Source organism: Lissotriton helveticus, chromosome 10, assembly GCF_964261635.1.
Source record: "Lissotriton helveticus chromosome 10, aLisHel1.1, whole genome shotgun sequence".
Classification (NCBI taxonomy): Eukaryota; Metazoa; Chordata; class Amphibia; order Caudata; family Salamandridae; genus Lissotriton; species Lissotriton helveticus.
Window position 1 is genome coordinate 812605734 of NC_136071.1, and position 11675 is coordinate 812617408.

Here is an 11675-nt window from a genome sequence, read left to right on the forward strand (position 1 = left end):
GTTTAGGGCAGTCTAGAGAGAATAAACAAAGTGAATTGTTGCCAAGCAAGTGATCAGAGACAGGCAATGGCCTGGACAGTGACCTTTCCAGGATGGTAACTACAAATCCAATGTCACCATTAAAGAGGATTTGCCATTCCTATTCCAGAGCTTCTAAACATGGTCATTCTACCTTTTCTCAGATATGAATTACAACGTTTTAATTGTAATAAGGATTTCACAATGTTATCCTATGAGAGGGGTAGGCCTCTCAGTAGTGAAAAACAAGTTTGGGAGTTTTTCACTACCAGGACATACACAAATATAAGTACATGTCCTTCTTTTTAGTTACATAGCATCCTGCCCTATGGGCTACATCAGGCCTACCTAAGGGGTGACATATGTGTAATATAAAGTGAGTTTAAGGCTTGGCAAGGGGTTTTAAATGGCAAGTTGACATGACAGAGTAAATGTGACGATGGGGACCCGGATGCGGGCCCCCCTGGCCTACCTAGTAATGTGTCCCCTTTTTCTTCCCAGCATACGGAGGCATGGAAAACCCCTGACGTCATCAGCGGCCGGCCGGAGGAGTCCGCGCTGCGACCCTGCACCTTTAACTGGGCGGCACCTGTCCTGGGACACACCCCCTGCAACACGGTAAAACCCGTCCCAGAAAGCACACAGGTGTGCGAGACACCCGGAGGAGGCGAAGGAGACTGGTGGCGAGATTGGAGCGGAAGCGAAGAGGAGTGGAGTACGAGAGAGGAGGAAGAACAGCGGAGGACGGAGGAAGAACAGCGGAGGACGGAGGAAGAACAGCGGAGGACGGAGGAAGAACAGCGGAGGACGGAGGAAGACTGGAGGAGGACGGAGGAAGAGGACAGGCGAGAGGAGGGGAGAGCAGCGGAAAAGTATCCTGAGGAGGAGCGGAGTGCAGCTGATCCGAGGGCGGAGACACCGAGGCCAGCGAAGGCGGGAGACAGAGACGGCGGCAACACCAACAAGCCGGGAGGCCAACGGGACAACTCACCGCCCAGCCACGCTTCCCGCGAAGTGTGGCTTGACCAGGTACGGTCAAGATTCAGCGGGTGGGCGGGCACTAGGCGGAACAAGTCGTCCTGAGCACACACACCCTACCTCATCCTAAGCACTTAAAGCCCCACCCTCACCGATACCCCACCACTGGCCAGGGGTAGTTGTGTGCACGTGTGCTTCCTCACCCCTTTTCCCCTGTACCAAGTCCGAGGTTGAGGACAGATTGCCTGACACTTGTTTTCATTTCATTTGCCGGTACCGAGACTCATCGAGACGGCGGAGAGACGGCCTACGACACCCAGGAGGCAGTGGGAACGGCGGTCCGGAGCGGGAGCCACCACGTCGGAGAAATCTGAAACCCCGCTCCCATTCTACAGAGTGCCTGTACAGAAACGGCGTTTGTGTACAAAAATAAAAGCATCCTTACCACGAGCCCCCGTGTCTGTCAACCTTTTCGATACACCAGTGGAACCCCCACAAGTGGTGGAGAATGCGGGCAATCTAACAGGATCCATCCAGGACACAAAGATGGACGAGATGATACAGGCACTTGTAAAGGGACAAGAACAGCTGGCCTGGGCGGTGGAACAGCAACTCGCCGCCGCCCAACTGGACCGGGACACCTTTCGCAATACATTGGTTACACAGCTGGAGGGTATGCGCGTTACGGGCGACCAAGCCGGTGTGCAAGTGCGTGACCCCCGACCCTCTCCAACACCACCGGGCATCTCCCTGCAGAAATACGTAGCAGGTGAGGACCCAGATGCGTTCCTGACCAATTTTGAGAGGGTGGCCTTGGCGTGTGGGTGGCCCGTAGAGAAATGGCCGTTCTTTTTGGCTCCCTTGTTGTGCGGGGAGGCTCAGGCGGCCTATCAAGTGGCCAACGGAAACGGCCAGACCCCTTACGGACAGATTAAGACTATAATACTGGATCATCTGGGCCTGGACGCGGAAGCATACCGAGTGCGATTCCGCAAGGAAAGGGGGCAGGCAGGCGACAACCCGAAGACCCTGTTTTTTCGCCTCAAAGCAGCAGCAGACAAATGGCTTGCCCCAGCAACCAGCTCCAAGGAACAGATCATGGATAGGATTTACCTGGAGCAATATCTCGAGGCTCTCCCCTATGGAACACAACGATGGCTTAGGCAACACTCAAACCTGTCCACCGCCCAAGCCATGGAAATGGCATCCACATACGCCCGGGCACAGCCCCGTCTCCACAATCCCGAGCCGGAGAAACCTCACAAGCCTCCACCTAGGCCAGAACGACGGATGAGAGCTCCACCGGGGCTCCCCCTCCCTCACCTTAGACCGTCTGCACCAGAACAACCCCCCTTCCGAGGCCCTCAGTGTTTTGACTGCGGAATGTGGGGGCATATTGCTCGGCTATGCCCACAGAAACGGGCCCCGGAAGAGCCCATGGACATCCACTACTTACCCAAGAGCGTCATGTATTCCGCTGAACTAGGAGGAGCCTACCACGTGAGTGTTACTGTCAACGGGATGGTAGTGAGGGCACTCCTGGACTCGGGGTGTAAACAGTCCGTCATTAGGGGTTGCTACGTGAAGCCCCTTCAGGTAATGCAGGGGGCGGTGGTGTTCATAAAATGTGTGCATGGGGATGTGAAGGACTACCCGGTGGCGTTTCTTCCCCTTGAAGTGGAGGGAAAAGACACGTTGGTGGTGAAAGTGGGGGTCCTGAACACGCTCCCTGAACCCCTGATCCTGGGTACCGACAATCCCCATTTCCTGGATCTCTTCAAAGACCAGACACAACGCGAGGGTAGAGACAAAGCGTCTGTCCCCGCCCTAGTGGCTGCCGGACCTTGGGAGGGGGATCGGAGTTTCCGCTTTGCCCAGGCAAACGATACCTCACTGTTCAATGCCTGGGAACAGGCCCATAGCGAGACGGACACCACGCCGGAAACATACCCGCGCTTTGTAATAAAAGACGACCTCCTATACCGACTAGCCAAGCCGGAAGACCCCTTACAGCTGCTGGTACCGTCCTGTTTCCGGGAACAGATCATGTTTTATGCCCATACCCACTTGCTAGCTGGGCATATCGGGAGTGAAAAAACAACCCAAAACGTGCTACGGAACTTTTATTGGCCAGGGATATATCAAGACATCAAAGTGCACTGCCAGACGTGTGACCTGTGCCAAAGGAAAAACACACAGAGACCTCCAGCGGTTCCGCTGCAACCCCTACCTATAATAGGAACCCCTTTCGAAAGGGTGGGGATGGACCTGATCGGTCCGCTACAACCGACCAAAAGAGGACATAAATATGCCCTGGTCATAGTGGACTACGCCACTCGTTTCCCGGAGGCGTTTCCCTTGAAAACTCCCACCTCTCGTAACATAGCGGAGAAATTCATGGAGTTGTTCTCTCGAGTGGGGTTTCCCAAGGAAATACTCACGGACCAGGGAACCCCATTCATGTCCAAGGTGATGAAGGAGGTATGCCAGCTGCTAGGACTTCATCAAATCAAAACCTCGGTGTACCATCCCCAGACCGACGGTCTGGTAGAACGTTATAACGGTACCCTCAAAGCCGTGTTAAAGAGAATGTTGGCCGTGAACAACACGGATTGGGACTCCCTGTTGCCTCTAGCCCTCTACGTCATTCGCGGTCAAAGACAAAGCAGCTTGGGTTGTTCTGCATTCGAGATGTTATACGGAAGACAACCCAGGAGTCTCCTTGATATGACAAAAGAAGTGTGGGAGATGGAACAGACGGGGGAATCCCGAACCCTGTTGGAATATAGCACGACCCTAAAGAACCAACTAGGTAAAATAAGGGAACTCGCTTTCAGTAACCTTGAGAACAGCCAAATCCGTCAACAGGTGCAATATAACAAAGGGAAGAAGTGGAGAACGCTACTGGTGGGCGACTGGGCCCTGGTACTATTGCCCTCAACGGCGAAGAAATTCCGGAACGAATGGCAGGGTCCATACGAAGTCTTAGAGACCGTCGGGAAGACTACCTATCGCCTGCGACTCGCCGGGAGGAAAACACAGATTTTCCACATCAATTTATTAAAGAAATGGCTGGGTCCTAAACCGGTGGCGGCCCACCTGGTGACGCCTGCAGAGACCACCCCTGAAACCACGTTGGGGGATCTGGTGGTGAACGACGAACTCTTTGTGAACGAACGGGCGGGGTTACAAGAGACCCTTCGCCCCTTTGCTCCCATCTTTTCCGACCGTCCCGGTACGACCTCCCTAGCTGAACACCGGATAGAAACTCCGGTTGGGACCACCGTCAAACAACGACCTTACCGGATACCCGCAGCCAAGAGAGAGAGCATAAGGAGAGAGGTGGAAGAAATGTTGAAAATGGGAGTTATCAGGCCGTCCCGGAGCGAGTGGTCCTCGCCCATAGTCATGGTGCCAAAACCAGACGGCAGTAGCCGTTTCTGTATGGACTTTCGGGCCCTGAACGCGGTATCCTCCTTTGACTCGTATCCGATCCCTCGAATCGATGAACTTATTGAAAAGCTAGGGGAAGCCAAGTACATCAGTACCCTGGACCTGACCAAGGGCTATTGGCAGGTGCCGTTACGAGAAGAGGACAGGAAAAAGACAGCCTTTGCCACTCAGGACGGCCTCTTTGAATTTAATGTGCTACCATTTGGCCTCCATGGTGCCCCGGCCACCTTCCAGAGGCTGATGAATAGGGTATTGCAGGGGCATCACCGATACAGCTCGGCCTACCTTGATGATATCATAATCTTCAGTCCGTCCTGGGAGGAGCACTTACAGCACTTACGGATAATACTCCAACTCCTGAAAGACGCCGGCCTCCACGTGAACTCGAAGAAGTCCCGAATCGGGTACCAGAAGGTCAAGTACCTGGGATATCTCTTGGGACACGGGGCCATAGAGCCGCAAATTGAAAAGGTGAGGGCAATCGCCGACACCCCGTTTCCCAAAACAACCAAAGACATGCGAGCCTTCTTAGGGCTCGTAGGTTACTACAGGAGGTTCATACCCTCTTTTTCGGACGTAGCCGCACCACTGACGGACACCTTGAAGAAACAGCCCAAGCGGGTGGACTTCCACAGCCCCACCCCTGCCATGTGGAACGCCTTCCAAACCCTGAAGAAGGCCATCACGACAAGTCCTGTATTGACCTCCCCGGATTTCAATAAGCCCTTCATCCTGAATACGGACGCCTCTGACTTTGGCATCGGGGCTGTGTTGTTGCAAGACACAGGGGCGGGTGGGGAAAAACCCATCCTCTACATCAGTAGAAAGCTCTTTCCCCGTGAGATCAGATACCCGACTATCGAAAAAGAATGTCTTGCCATTCGTTGGGCCATCGGTAAACTGAGGTATTACCTGGAGGGGCATCAGTTCGTCTTGTATACAGACCATGCCCCCCTAATGTGGATGAGCAGGAACATGTCCAACAATCCCAGAGTCATGCGGTGGTTCCTGGCCCTACAACCATTCCGGTTTCAGGTCCGCCACCGGAAGGGGTGTGAGAACGTCAATGCGGACTTTCTGTCCCGGTTTCCTCTCCCCGATCGGGAGATTCCTAGGGGGGAGGTGTGTGACGATGGGGACCCGGATGCGGGCCCCCCTGGCCTACCTAGTAATGTGTCCCCTTTTTCTTCCCAGCATACGGAGGCATGGAAAACCCCTGACGTCATCAGCGGCCGGCCGGAGGAGTCCGCGCTGCGACCCTGCACCTTTAACTGGGCGGCACCTGTCCTGGGACACACCCCCTGCAACACGGTAAAACCCGTCCCAGAAAGCACACAGGTGTGCGAGACACCCGGAGGAGGCGAAGGAGACTGGTGGCGAGATTGGAGCGGAAGCGAAGAGGAGTGGAGTACGAGAGAGGAGGAAGAACAGCGGAGGACGGAGGAAGAACAGCGGAGGACGGAGGAAGAACAGCGGAGGACGGAGGAAGAACAGCGGAGGACGGAGGAAGACTGGAGGAGGACGGAGGAAGAGGACAGGCGAGAGGAGGGGAGAGCAGCGGAAAAGTATCCTGAGGAGGAGCGGAGTGCAGCTGATCCGAGGGCGGAGACACCGAGGCCAGCGAAGGCGGGAGACAGAGACGGCGGCAACACCAACAAGCCGGGAGGCCAACGGGACAACTCACCGCCCAGCCACGCTTCCCGCGAAGTGTGGCTTGACCAGGTACGGTCAAGATTCAGCGGGTGGGCGGGCACTAGGCGGAACAAGTCGTCCTGAGCACACACACCCTACCTCATCCTAAGCACTTAAAGCCCCACCCTCACCGATACCCCACCACTGGCCAGGGGTAGTTGTGTGCACGTGTGCTTCCTCACCCCTTTTCCCCTGTACCAAGTCCGAGGTTGAGGACAGATTGCCTGACACTTGTTTTCATTTCATTTGCCGGTACCGAGACTCATCGAGACGGCGGAGAGACGGCCTACGACACCCAGGAGGCAGTGGGAACGGCGGTCCGGAGCGGGAGCCACCACGTCGGAGAAATCTGAAACCCCGCTCCCATTCTACAGAGTGCCTGTACAGAAACGGCGTTTGTGTACAAAAATAAAAGCATCCTTACCACGAGCCCCCGTGTCTGTCAACCTTTTCGATACACCAGTGGAACCCCCACAGTAAACTACGTAGGGGTTCAGCAGAGACAAGCCTAAGACATGTTTAAAGAGCTAATTCTGTGGGGGGCACAACCAGTGCTGCAGGCCCACTAGTAACATTTAACTTATAGGATCTCTGCACATGTTGTGCACTGAACATAGGGAATTATAAGTAAACTAAATGTGCCAATGGTGGGTACATCAATCAAACCATGTTTTAGGGGGGAAGCACATGCACTTTAACACTGGTTAGCTGTGGTAAAGTGTCAAGGGTCCTAAGCTAACACAAAAATCTGCAATAATTGGAGGTAATCAGGCAAAAAGTTTGGGAGCAGACCACCCTAAGGCTGCCTGGTGTAGAATGTGCCACTTCCAGCTAAAAGTGGGTAGAGGTACTGAACATCCTGGGATTTCTCATCACTAATGCTGAAGAACCTGGAAAGACCATCAGAATTGGCGTGATCAACTCCAGGTCTGAGTTCCACTGTAAAATCCATTCCCTGTAGGGAAATTGACCAAGTCAACAGTTTTAGATTCACACCCCACATTTTGATTAGCCATCTGAGGGGCCTGTGGTCTGTCTGAATCATAAAATGAGTCCCAAACACGTATTGTCTTAACTTCTTCAGTGCCCAGACCACAGCAAAGGTTTCCCATTTAATAGCACTCCACCATAGTTCCCTGGAAAGTAACCTCCTCGAGATGAAGGCTACAGATTGGGTTAGGCACTCTTGCTTTAGCAGTAATAAAACTGCCCCATGCCACTGGAGAAGTCAGGGGCCTGGCGCACAAGAGCTGTGCCCATGGCCTGCTTCAGGGATTTAAATGCTTTTTGGCACTTATACCCAGTTGTGCCCAGTTGTGCCTTTGAAGCAGGGGTGACTTCAAAGAAGGAACTATGAAGTGCACATAGTCCCCTTCATTCTGCCCTGGCTATAAAAGTCATGATCTCCTTTTTGTATTCCACAGAAGATACTTGCATCTGTGTGACTAAGGGCGGGGATGCGTATGAGCAACATCTTGCAGGGGCATTCTGATTCCAAGAACAACTGATAAACCAATACTTAGTTAAGTCTTTATTTCAATCATGCTGATCATAAAATACACAATAAATATGTGATTTCACAAAAAATACAGACATTGTCACCAATACGTAACAATAAACAATTCATAAAAATGTTGGCAATACATGATAAAAACTAACAACTTAATATTTGATTAAAAGCTTATAATATTTAAAAAAGTTTATAACCAATACTATCCTTTAGCAGTGATTTGTGTTGGTTACCTTTCATTTAGTCTAAGTTCTAAGACCATTTAGAACTTAATCACACTGTGTGCAAGAGACCCGATACAGGCAGTGTATTATAAGGCATGATAATGCGACAAGTACAGAATAGATATAACAAATTATCGCTGTCGTCTACTACTTGCTTGCAATCTTAATTCGAATTCTCCATACCCAACCTAAAGATTTTGCTAAGGCATTCACACTGGTCTCCTGATTGCTTGTTTTCAATATTCGTAATGCAGTAGCATTAGACCTGGTGCCCATGTTGAAGCACATTGGTTTTAGCCATTTGCTCCGTGGAGAGCTATATGCTGGACATATGAATAGAATGTGAGGTAATGTCTCATCCAGGTTTCGGCAAAATGAACATTTACTATCTGGGGCATTATGCCAGTTTTTGGTGAGATGTTTGATCGGTGATGTACCTATCCAGAATTGAAAGAAGTATTTTCTGACAGTGGACTTTGTTGTGAAGTCCCAGAAGTCTTCATACATCCGTTCCGACTTGTGCCCCAGGAAGATACTGGTCAATGATGAGGTGTTAATGGAACACAAATTGCCAGCTTTGGCCATTGACCAGTATGCCTCTTTAAAAGCTTTTTTGGTGGGAAACAAATAGTTTGCCGGATCTTCCCACAAGTGGCTCATACCCATGTTCACTAATGAGCTTTTCACCCTCTGCAACAAACTAATCTTATGAGAGGTATCAGCATCTATAACATCTTTGAATGTTTGGGCATAACAAACTAGCTTTGGGGTAGACTATAGTCTTCTCCAGAAGGCTAGTGATCTAAATCTTGCAACCTCTACCAGTGTATTGCACCCTAGATCGAAATATATTGCAACCTCTACCAGTGTATTGCACCCTAGATCGAAATATAAATATAGGGGTGTGAGTGGAGTGCTTTGGGGAAGACCAGTTAAACCTTTCACAAATCTATTTTTAGCCAGGGCTAGTGGGGACAGGTTCTCAAAACCCCAGAGTTCTGCGCCATAGAGAATAGACGCCATAACCTCCAGTGCCTGGTGCATGTAGTGCTGATATAGCTCAACCTGTGGTGTATTTAGGATTATCTGTGAACACACCCAGGATGTTGCAGACTTGTATCCTACTGGGATTATGTTGGCCTTTAAGTATTCGGTCAGTAAGCGTATCATTATTTGCAATCGTGTAAACTTCTTTTTGCTCTTCTCTAATTGTTCACCTAAGGAAGTACTCTGATCCCCAGGTGTGTCAGTAGATTCAGAGAGCAGTGATGGGCCCTTTAGGATCTTCTTAATTTAGTCTTCGGAATAAAGGGGTGCATGGTCAGACATGCCCAAGGGGAAGGGGGCTAAAAAGAGTATGCGAAATTAAAGTGAGTGGGGTAGATGGGGCGAGGGAGTACCCACTTGCAGAGAAGGGGTGGGGTGCAAAAACCTTGCAATCAGGTGATTGCGCTACTTCTTGTTTCAAAAGACAAGAGAAACCCAATAAGCAAATGGTCAGCTTCTAGAGATCTGTCTGACTAAAAATTTCTCTCTTTCATGACCAATACTATGGCCAAGTCATTGGTACATCTATGGGAGCAGTCTTCGCCCCAAACCTGGCGATCCTCTACATGGATGATCTTGAATCGAGACGCATCCTTAACTCCATGAACCCCTTCCACAGTGGCATTGCCCTATGTAAGTGATATATAGATGACATATTCATGATCTGGCAGGAATCTCATGAGCTACTAATGCACTGGCTCAACAATAATTGCAGTGGACTCACATTCACTCTCTCTCACAAAATCAACAAATCATTCCATTTCTTGAAGGACAGTTGATATCCGGTCTATATAGGAAACCAACTAAACTTAACACATTATTGAGTTACCACAGCCACCACTTCGTGCCCTCCGTGACTCACTCCCCTACTACCGGTTCCTCCGTATAAGAAGAATTTATTACCAATAGGAAGATTACTTCTTTGAAGCCCAGACATTGAGTGACAAACTCTGCACCAGAGGTTATCCGCGCAAGCTCCTTCGCAGTTACCTGAAAAGCGCCTTTTCAGATGTGCTTTTGGAACCAAAGGCTAAAAAGACACAGAGCCGGCTGGTCTGTGTCACCACCTTTTCATCTGCAGCACATGACATAAGAAAAAGCGTTATGAAACACTGGAGAGTAAACAATGCAGGTGCACTAAGACTTGAACGCCCCCTTTTTGACTTTAGAAAGGCAACAAATAAAAAAGACCATTTAGTACACGCAGCATTACCTACTACAGAAACTAAGGGAACCTTGAATGATCTCTGGGGACTCCCACATCTCGCAGGACATGCAAAATGTGGTGAATGTATCGTTTGTGACACCACTTTGGAAGGAAAAGATTTTGTACTTGAACAAATAAAATTTGAAAGAAAACACTTCACAAACTGTAACACAACAAATGTTATTTATGCAAACTTTTGCCCATTTAACAAAATATACATAGGGCAGACCACACAGAAAGCACACATCCGGATCTGCCAACATCAGAGTAGGATTCGCTGTAGAACCCCCAACGCACCATTGGTGGATCGCTTCATTGCAAGTGGGCATACTGAAATGGATTGAAAATGGACACTCATCACTGTGATAAAAATTCCCCCAAGAGGAGCAGATATCCATCAGCTGTTAAATAAGGAGGAACTAAAATGGATACTGAAAACTACTAGTATTCACAATGGCCTAAACCGCCCTGAGGATTGGACCTCGTTGTTATAACTCTTGTACCTGGTCCTCCTAACTGAATACACTGCTGTTACTGTTCTAGAAATTAAACTGTATGAATATTAATGTATTGACATTGCTTAATTCTGGTCTTCTCTTCTCTCCCCATGTGTGTTTTTAAATCCTGATCAATAGTGTTTTTAACCTGCTCAAGAGTACGTTATTTCTCATATTTTCCATGTTTTAAACCTTCACAGAGTAATAACTCATACTTTAACGACATGTAGGCGTGTCACATGATTTCGATCAAATGACCTTCTCCCATTTGTATCGCTCACCTCACCACGAGCAGCGGCTCGAAGCAACCCCTCACCAGGACCCCATCGCATTGTCCCTACCTGATATACACTTGTTAAGTTCTTTCTCCACGTAAGCTGTTAGACACTCGGTCTAAGCACACTACCTTGTCCTAATTTCTACTCCCACCAACAGGTCCCCCACAGTGGAAACAGCCGCCGCCCGCTAATTGAGCTTTGCGACTCAACTGGTCGGGTAAGCACTGCTCTGCAGGTACCTTTACATACTACTTCACCAACTAGGCACAAGCAATTCCTTCACAGTTCGCTTAGGTTTCCTTAGATTCCCATTGAGGAATTCCCATGTCAAGAACCCGACGTGGACGTTCCCTCTGTAAGCTATTATATCTATTTTAGTTCACGCAAAATGCCTGGCGCACCCAGCATGGTCCTCATTCGAAAACACTTAATTACAGGTTGCCACGTCTGAGTTCTAGGCAGGTTATTTAACCAAGCCCTACTATTCAGCTCTTTGATTGCCCTCATTTCAAGTGACAACTAGGCAAGAATACTTGTGCTTTTCATAGTAATTACATCACATGCACCATGCGGTAATAGACACAGCCAAAATCCTTTCTAATCCATTTGAACTCTCATTTTGCAACAGTAAATCACTTGCTTTCTGGCACTCTTCTGTTGGTATTATTCTTCTCTACCTTTGCATCTCACCACGGCCATTGAACCCCCTCCTTCCTTTTTTCTCATTGCCAACACCACACAGATGTTGTTTCCTCTATGTATGGTTCAGCC